This window comes from Pangasianodon hypophthalmus, chromosome 2 (assembly GCF_027358585.1).
Source record: "Pangasianodon hypophthalmus isolate fPanHyp1 chromosome 2, fPanHyp1.pri, whole genome shotgun sequence".
Taxonomy (NCBI): domain Eukaryota; kingdom Metazoa; phylum Chordata; class Actinopteri; order Siluriformes; family Pangasiidae; genus Pangasianodon; species Pangasianodon hypophthalmus.
In genome coordinates, this window is record NC_069711.1 from 33,257,020 (window position 1) to 33,267,226 (window position 10,207).

The following is a 10,207-nucleotide window of genomic DNA, read 5'->3' on the forward strand; positions in this document are numbered from 1 at the left end:
GCATTTCATTAGTTTGAAAGTGGCAGTGTTAAATTAGGAACACTAGATAGTGCACATAGGGACATTTTGCAACTACTAGACCTTTAATCAATGATGTTGCAATCAAATGCAGGCACCTAAACTTCATTTGGCTCAGGCTCTGATGTGTCATGCTAACATTTAAGTAGCTGCTGAAGCTGCTTTTGAGATTTTATTGTAGCATGGAATGAAAAGATAAGAAATAAGTTTCCATGTTAAATATATTGAAGTGTGAACATCAAGGAATCATCAAAAGACACACAGACACATTTACACCTTTTTCCATTTGCCCTAAATGTAATCAATCATGACATGTTTAGTGTCAAATGTTTTTTTTTTTACTTTTTCACTGCCTCCAACACCCTGCCTTCATCCAACACTCTGCTGCCACCAGCGCCTTCCCTTCCTTCAACATCCTGCTGAAACACCCTGATTTCCACCAACAGCCTGCTACCACCAACAAACTGCTGCAACTGACACTCTGCTTTCCACCGACACCCTGCATTTCCCAACACCTTGCTTTCCAACAACACTCTGCTACCTCCAACACCCTGGTGATTCTAACACCTTGCTTTCCTCTGACATCCTGCTTTCCAGCAACAATCTGCTTTCCTTCAACGTTCTGCTGCCTTCAACAACCTGCTTTCCTTCAACACCGTACTGCCTCCAACACACTGCTGCATTTAACACCATGCTTTTTCCCAATTCCCTGCTGCCTTCGACACACTGCTTTCCACCAACTCCCTGCTTCCCCCAAGATCTTCCTGCCTTCCTGCGTTCCAGCAACACCCTGCTGCCCCTGACTCCCTGCTACCTCCAAGACCCTGCTTTGTACCAACATCCTTCTGCCTCAGAAACATTGCTTTCTCTGGGAACCTTGCTGCCACAAACATCATGTGTTTCACTAACACCCTACTTTCCACCAACACCTTACTGTGTCCAACGCTCTACTTCTCCCATCACCCTGCCTCCTCCAAAACACTGCTTCTCTCAACACTCTGCTTCTGCCAAAACCCTGCTTCTGCCAACACCTTGCTTCTCCCAACACCTTGCTTCTCCCATCATCCTGCCTCCTCCAAAACCCTGCTTCTCCCAACACTCTGCTTCTGCCAAAACCCTGCTACTGCCAAAACCCTGTTTCTCCCAACACCCTGCTTTCCACCAACACCCTGCTTTCCACCAACACCCTGTCATTTGTCAGAAGCTATGAAAAAGTGGAATTAGATGACATACTTAAACACTGCATGACTTGCTGAGAGACTAGAAGAACTAGATGAAAAAAAAATGCTTTTGCCTTGTCAAATAGTGCTGCGCTTTTCCATCGCTGTCTTGTCATCCCAGTTGTTGTGTTTCTGTTCCCTCGACTTGCTGCTGACCGTAAACCTGGAGGGGGAAGATAATTCATAGCTTGCTTTAATTGGATTCATTATGCCCTCCTTATCTGGGTTACAATAATCCCTCAATGCATCCCATCATGCTATGGTGGTCCAGTCATAGATTTAACCTCTCTTCACAAAGAACATATTGACAACTATATTTTATTTTCTCATTTATGAACAAAAAAGGACACTATTGATAAAAATGGAGATTGTTTTGACCTGACTAGTTCATGAGGGTGAAGAAGGGTTAAGTGGTGCAAACCACTGGGTTCTAGTAGCACGAGTCTCTGCTGTGGATACACCTGTTCTTGATACACACACACACACACACACACCGCATGCCAGAGCTCACACATCACCATGGCAACTCGACCGATGAGAGGAGAGACGGATCTGTCTCCAGCTCGCTGCCTGTCTATCTACTCTTTTGCAAATCCAGAAAAATCAGCATGCTTCTCATACATCGTGTGCTGTGTTCTTGCTAGTTTTTATGTAATAAGAATAATTCCTGATGTTTCTCAGAACACAAATCAGTCCTTTGTCCTTTTAAATAAGCGATTTCAAGCCACACATATTAATATTTTTAAAAGGTGGCTGTCTGAGTCGTGAGATATATGATAATTGTCTCATAGTGGATCATCCAAACAGACATCAGATGACCTAATGGAAGCTCCATCACCTCTAGTTTGAGAATAATCTTCTGTTATTGTGGAGGTTGAGATTTCTAATCTTGTGTATACTTTCATATCTGATTTATATAAACTGAAGCAGTGTGAAAAATACTAGTGTTAAGAGAAAGCTTTTAGCCAATGGCAATTCATCAAAACAATGTTGAAATACAGTTTCCCCTGATTCTTCGAATCCGATTTCTCTGAATTTTCTATCAAGTTAGTGAATTGATGTCAAAGTCTAATGACCAAATGATTCATTTCCCCCTTTTCCTGTTAAATATTGAACAAAGAATCTCTGAAATTCTAGTTTTTCATAATAAAGCTAATAGAACATGACTGGTGTCACCTTCTTAAAACTAAATATCACTGTATATCTATATATATCTATATTGTGTATCTTAAAAGTTTTTAAGAAACTGTAATGAATTTCCCCTCTCGTTTGCACTTGTTCTTTGTCCTATATGTGCTTTTGTTTTTGTTTTGGTTCTGTCTCCACCCCTGTCCTGTCATTGGTTTGTTATCACGTTGTGTTCACCTGTTTTGTATTAACCCTTAATTAGTTTGCCTTTTTCTACCCAGTTAGTCCTGTGTTTCTTTGTGATGTCTTATCATACATGTTGTTTTCTTAAGTTCTGAGTCTTGCTTTTAATGTTTCTGTGAAAAACAGGTTTTTTTTCAACTTAAACAAGTAATTGTTTACCAGTTTTTTGACGTAAATCATGCACTACAGCTACGATTATTATTTTCAGCCTGATAATACACATGCTGCCTCTCACGTTATGTTGCACGTCACAATATCACGAGATGTCCTGCTGCGATGCCATAATCTGTACGAGCATAACATTAACTATATAACTATTTCAGATTTCCTCATCAGGATTTACCGCTTAATATTATAATAATATTATAATAATAGTTCTAATAATATTTGGTCATCTTACTCCTATGGCAAATTAAAATAAACTAGATGAATATTTAAATGTTAAAACAAAGAGTAGCTAGGTTTTGCTTGCTAGCTAGTTAGCTCACTGCTGAATAAGCTATCTAGCTTTACAACGAGAGGCCGTCACTGGAGTTTATTAGGTATAAATAGCTAGCTAGCAACAGCTCCATTAAAAAGTTATTAAACAGCATGCTAGCATTACACAATGAAAATGCTCAAGATAAATAGCTAAACAGCTAGCTTATTTGGTAGTTTGCTAGCTAGTATCACTCATTCACTCACTTGACACAATAAGTTGTAAAATAAGTCAGTGATACACGGAGATCGTATCACAATGGTCACTAAACATATAACCTAGCTATATAACCTTGAGAGCTTAATATAGTTTGGATACTAACCTACTGCAGTGCATTGTGGGATTGTAATTCTGGGGGTTCAACACTATGCTTTCAGATGGCAAAACTCTTCGAGTAGTGCACTATATAGTGAACGGGATGTTGTATTGGTGTGATGTTTGATAAACTGTAAAACAGGAAGTGTGTTAACCTGATACGCAGCCCCGTACGTGAAGAAGCGGCGATCACTTGTGCGCATTTGTGCTGTCGCTCCGCATGTACGCCACGTCCTTCTCAAAGAGCTCCTCCTGAAGCCTGGGGATGGGGAGGAGGGGTGGGAGGTTGGGTGAGGGGCAGAAGGGGACAGGGAAGTGAACAAGGGATGGAGAGCGGAGACACGATGATATGATGCATGTCAGGATGAATTAGTCAGGAAGAGGAGAAACAACACTGACAGCCGAGTGAGCGTTCGTTTCGAGTCTGTGAGGGGCTTCTATCAGCCCGAGGGAGGATTATTCCAGCATCGTGATGCTTTCATCAGCCTGGTTTATATAACACACACACACACACACACACACACACACACACACACGCACACACAGGCTGGAGAAAATGAAGAAATCCTCATATATTTCCAATTTTTCATATTTCCAGTCTTTAGACACACGCGCTGATCTAATTATTGAGCTTATTGAGCTCGGGATCTCTGTTCACTCGTTTTTCTTCTTTATGAGGAGCTCTTGTTTTGGGTTGACAAAACACACTTTAAAAAGCAAACAGATTTTTAAAAACAATCCTGGATAAGTAGAATGATTTTCATGCTTTCTTTTTATTCTATTTTTGTTTGTGTATTACTTTTTATTGAATGTATTTATTTCTGTTTTGCTGCAAAATGGTATTTGATTTGTGGATGAGTTCATGTGCATGTGTGTAATATTTATTTCCTTCCTTTTATATTTTCTCATCCTTTTGTTTTTCTTCCTTTTTAATTTTTTTTTGCATTTTTCTTTTCTCCACTATTAATAGCTTTAAAGGTCCCCCAAAAATTAACTATATATATTGCTAAAAATAGTCCTTATTGTCCTTAAAAGGAAGATGTTCACACCTTATTTGAATGAATAATCAGGTTTTGAAGATGTACAACATATGAGACGTACTACAGGGTGTCGCCAAATTCTCCATACACAGGGGACCATGTTCGCCAGCACCACGTCGGTTGTGTCTTCGTCAGTGAACGTTCGTGAACATCCACTTCTCGGTTGGTCTGCAACGCTTCCAGTCTTTTTGAATTTGGTAATAAGTTTGGTTACAGTGTCACATGTGATGTGCTCGCCATGTTTCCTGTTAAAGACCACTGCAACCTTGCGACAGCTTCCTGATCCAGCCATGAGAATGATTTCAATACGTTCTTCTTTTGTCAAAGGCATTCTTAAAGACTCTCTGAAAAAAATATATAATGTAAACTAAGTATGAAATATTTTGGAAATTGGAAACATTTTGTTAAAGGGTGTTATTTTCCCCATATATATGGAGACTTTTGGGACACAAAAAATGTCAAATGTTCAGTCTCCACAACACACTTTTCATATTTCATACTGAAAACTGAAAGTTACAGTTCTTAAGCACTGATAGTTACAAAGTGCTGACACTGAAGACTCCTTCCAAAAATGTTAAATAAACATCTCCTTACAGAAAACTTCACCATATCAATGATTACACATGTTTTTATTCTGTTTATATGAAGTGTCTTCTGTACAAGACCCTGTGAATGAGCTGTTACTATAGAAACGATAACGATTTTACCGAAAATTGGGTATAAAAACCTTCTGAAATACAAACTTGTCTCCGCTAATTGATTAAGTAGAGATCAGTTATTAAATCGTGGAAATAGAGGATTAAATTTGAGAGGATTTAATAAGCAGTGTGGTCGGAGGAGGTTTCTGTGGCTCTGCACAGGCTGTGGTGTCATTCGCAGAAATGTGTCTTGGAGAAGACGACTGTCTTGTTAAACTCGCACCAGAACAGAACACAGAACGTCAAGTGTGTGTGTGTGTGTGTGTGAGAGTGTGTGTTTCTGTCTCATCGAGAACATGTCCTGCAGATTCTTCTGCTCTTCTCTCTCCTGGCTTTAGGTCTGGACAGAACTTCCCTGAATGTGGAGTGAAAATATTGCTAATCCATGCTAATATCAACAAAAATATTTCACAACGATGGCATGTGGAATTAATCTTGCAAACTGAAACAACCTCCCAGGAAAGCACCATAACCATTTTTTTTTAAAATTGAGAATTGGAAAGCTTCCCAAAAGCTTGCTATAAACATGAATTATGAACGCTTACACCATGCGTTTTTGTTCCGCACTGACATGAGTTAGCCCTCAGCACTCGTTTACCGTCCAAAACAGGACCTCAGGGCCACACTGTTTTCCTCTCTCTTCATTTTACGTCCCTGAAATGACCCTCTGGATACGTCTTCATAAGACTGCTTGAAAATAAACTTCGATTGCAACATATCATCAGTGCATTTTTTCTTTTTTTTGCTAACTAATGGGGCTTTAATAGCATTATCATCATCTCCGTACTTCGCTGTAATGAAGTTTTTCGTTCTTTTCAGCAGAATAATAATGCTCCAGGGAAAGTGTTGACGTACAGAAGTGACCAGAGCTGCATATTGACACCATAATGAGATAAGAGGAGGATGTACTGCGGGCCTGTGTGCCATCTTTACCGCACTCTTATTCGGTTAAATGAATAGCGAGAAGCTCAGATTCTTACATTTACATTGAGTTTATTGTCAAAAATAACAAACTGCAGGAAACGACGGAGTAAATTTGGTACTGGACAGAAAACTTTAGTTTGAAATAATCACATTACTTTAAAAGACTGAGACCTCAAAGGGCTGGAAAAGCAGTGTTTGCTTTATTCCAGCTCTAGCTCCGCCCTGACCACACCCCCTTGTTGTTACCGTCTTCTACGTTATTATTAGTCACTTTAGGACCCATTTCTAACTGCTAAATCCTGGAATTCATGACTGGTTTGTATTCTTACTGGAATTTCAGGCATTTTAAACGGGCGATTTTTAATGTTTGTGCTACAGCTTTCCGTTGCCTGTGAGGTGAAATGCAAGACTTCTTTGCAATGAAAACATTTTAATTAAATCATTTCCTTCCTCCCAACCAAATTCATGATCTTGGTTAAAAACTCTCTTATGAGAGAGTTTGCTTTTAACGGAAAAATGGAATGTGGTTAATTAACATGACAAATCTGGGATCTGTTGCCTGGCAATATTGGGAATCACAATTTTTCAAGTAGTTTTAAAATTATGTGATTATTATGCATCTGGAAATGTCTTGCTAATTTCTGGGCCAGAAAAAAGTAAACAGAACATTATGTCAATAAAACTAGCAAGGAACAAACTAGCAACAAAAAAACACCATTACAAAACTAGCATGATCTGTTTTGTGGCAATATTGTGAATTATAGATTTTCTAAATTATATGATTATTAGTCTTCTGGTGACATATGGCTAATTTCTGGACCAGAAAAATGGAAATAGAGCACTACGTCAATACACCAGCATGGCAATATTGCAAATGACCATTTTTCTAAAGTATCTTTGAAATTATGTGATTATTACACATCTGTAAGCCCTTTTGAACATTACAGAATGGAGCTTTAAAAAAACATCCTAATCACTAGAACCTGTTCAAGATGTCGTGATAGCTGTTGTTTTCAAGTTTCCATTAAATAAAACTGCAAATTGCTAACCGCGATTAGCAAGCTGTTAATTAGCTAAATACTGAATAAACGGCAATAGTACTAAATTAGTTATTTACCAACACATCTGAAGAAAACGTTGCCTTCCATTGCGCCTGTAAAAGCTAACTAAATTGTTAGCTTACCAAAATGACATCACATTAGCCTGGGACATTACACTTCCATGCCAGCAGAGATCTTTCTCCCCTGTGTACCAAACTACTTTGCATCACTTCCTCTTTACACAGTATATAAAGAGAGCTCAATAAACTCAATATTCATTACGAAGTCTTGCCAACAGTTGAGCATTGCATAAGTTCTAAGTCTTGTATCTAGTGATGTTTTGACCTTGCTTTATTTTTTTATTACTCTTTGTATTTTTTGTGTTTCATGCTCGATTGTGTTTTGCCCTTTCACGACCTTGATTTTTGATTGTGTATTGGATTGTCACTTAATAACCAACCAGCACATGGATCCGCAAACAGTACGTGATAATATGAGTCCATTTTAGGACGTGAGGAAAGGTTTTAATATGGTTAACACTTTCAAAATGTATTGTATGAAGTTACTTTACGAATATTACACTGCATCTAGGAATGAAATTATGATTCTGAGTTCTGGTTTTGTGTGGATTCTTTTCATTTTTAGCTACAGGAAATTTTAATAAGCATTTAATTAAACAGCATTCCAGGATCAAACCTGGACCTTATGAGTTCATGCCGACTCGTGACCTGCCACCAGCTCACGTGTTTGAGCAAAACTGAAAAACACACATGAGCCTGCTCCAGGTACAGACAGGTGCTTTACTGGCATGTTATCACGTTGGCATCGCTTCCCGAGCCTTGATGCTAATCCATCAGCCGACTGTTTGCAGATTCTCAAAATACCATCGCAAATGCCAGCGGCGTGTTTTCTACTCCCTCTTCGCAGGAGGAGAATTTTTTTTAACGGATGTAGAGACGCAGGCATCTGAAGCGTAACCTTGATTTGTGTTGATAACTCGAGCTCTCTCGCTGTGAGCATGAATATTCACCGTATCCTTCAGTCTCTGCCTGCCGTGAACCGCCTTAACATTGAGCAGAGTCTCGGCGCTGAGACCGGCAATGACGAGCCTCTTTACCTCTGGCGTTTAACACAGACGGTAGACAGAGATAAAGCACCTTTCTACATAAAAAGCATAGATTAGCATAGATTATATAATATATATATAATATAATATTCTCTTACAGAAACATCACACATGATAATCATCTGGGATTATGTTTCACACACGTAGACTTTTTCATTTTTCCACATGATTGTTTTTCACGCTTCATTTATTTTCACATCTAATTGTTCAACATGTATATTTTCACAATTCATTTATTTTGATGTTAATTTTCTTAACGATCCCGGTGTTTTTATTTTTCCACATGATTTTTTTTTTACGTGGTTCATTTTTAAGTCTCCCAAATCTGCCAATTCTTTATAACCTTTATTTATTTTTGCCTTTTTTTGCCATATTTGGGAACCGTGAAGCTAATGGTTTTGAAAACTGAGAAAGAAAATTCCACCCCAAATAGCATGGTAGTCAGTTTTTAAAATAAAACTAGCATCAAACTAAAAAATGTCTCTTATAAGATGAAAAATTGGAAAGCTGAAAGATGAAAAGTGTCAGTTGCAACTAAATTGATCTTTTTTTTGCTATATGTATATATATATATATATATATATGGGCATTGTTAAACCCATGTGAAAGAAAGAGAAAAGTAAGAACTAAAGAAGGATGGAAATGTAGCCCACTCACGGTTTGACTCTGTTGGAAAAGCGTCGACGCAGAATAACGGCCACTGTGGTGAGCACCATGATGGTCGTGCACATGGTCCAGTGGCCGCTTGGACCCTCGCAGGCACGTCCACAATCCCTGCAGTTCAGCTACTCACTACCATGACCCTTCCTCATCAGTAAGCTAGCGGAGTTAGCAGGTCGGCTAGTCGATGCTATTCCTGTCCTTCCTTCTTTCCCTGTGTCCCAAACCTGAGATCCCAGATTAGCCGTCGGATAAACAGTGTGTGCGGCTGAACAGATGGGTGGATGAGAGTCGGTCTGATTCATCAGATCATGTACAGCTAAGCTAGTCTGCTTAATGCTAGAAAGAATGCTAATCCGTGTGTGGATGTACGTAACTTGGAGAACAGTTACACGCCACAGTTTATTACAGTGGGTCAGCACAGAATGTGCTGTTCAGAGATTTAAACTGTCAGGGAACTCTCGAGACTGTTCCAGCAAACGAATACATTTTGTCTAATAATGGCTAACAAGTGGGACACAAGTAAAATAATTAATCGCTAAAATGTTTTTTATTTCCATCTCTTTTAAAATTAGATTCAAACTTTAAACGATGTGGTGGTGATGAGGTGATGACCCTCAGTGATGACCCTCAGTGACCTCATCAGACCTTATCTTAGGAGACCTTTCCTAGAAAACCTGCACTTGTGGCTGTTAACTGGTCCATTTGGCTGAACGTACTTGGGTTAAAGTTTGGACATGCCTTCAAAATTGTCAGGGATGTCGCTGGATCAATGCTGGATTTCAGCTTTATGACCCAGATAAGAACACACAGGTCCGGTCCACATCTAGCATGAATACGGTACACCATCAGAGGATTTTAGATGTCTGTAACGCTTGTTTGACTGTTGGAAGAGCACTTTTAGCTCCGCCAAGACACTACGAAATTAAATAAAATGTAAGGCGTCTCCTGGTTTCATTAACAAAAACTTCATATCAAGTGTTTCTGGTGGGAATTTTCTTGAAGTGTCTCCTCGCTATCCTCCGAGGATACAGAAATCAAGCAATTCATTTTTACTTAAACTAGACAAACTATTCAAATATTAGGCTTATTATTCAAACATGCACAATAAAATGGCTGTCGTTTATCGGAGCCGTAGAACTTTCCTGAACTTTCCATCGACAGGACGCATTAGTTGATGCTGTTTATAGGACGACTTGTTTTTAGTGCCTGATGTATGGCTGATATGAATGACTAGGTCATTTAAACAAAAAAAAAAAGCAAGAATGTGACCGTAAAGGAGGCTGATGAAAAAAATCTACAGGATTTAAAATCACT

At 38.9% G+C, this 10,207-nt stretch overlaps 1 long non-coding RNA gene across 1 annotated transcript; it reads right to left on the reverse strand.

Annotated features, from left to right (window-relative positions):
* Positions 1 to 1,309: 1,309 nt before the first annotated feature.
* LOC128317913 (uncharacterized) lies at positions 1,310 to 9,273 on the reverse strand. The gene is made up of 3 exons (XR_008301327.1): positions 8,888 to 9,273; positions 3,558 to 3,661; positions 1,310 to 1,401 (listed from the first exon to the last, which is right to left on the reverse strand). It is a non-coding gene; the product is annotated as an uncharacterized LOC128317913 (long non-coding RNA).
* Positions 9,274 to 10,207: the final 934 nt, after the last annotated feature.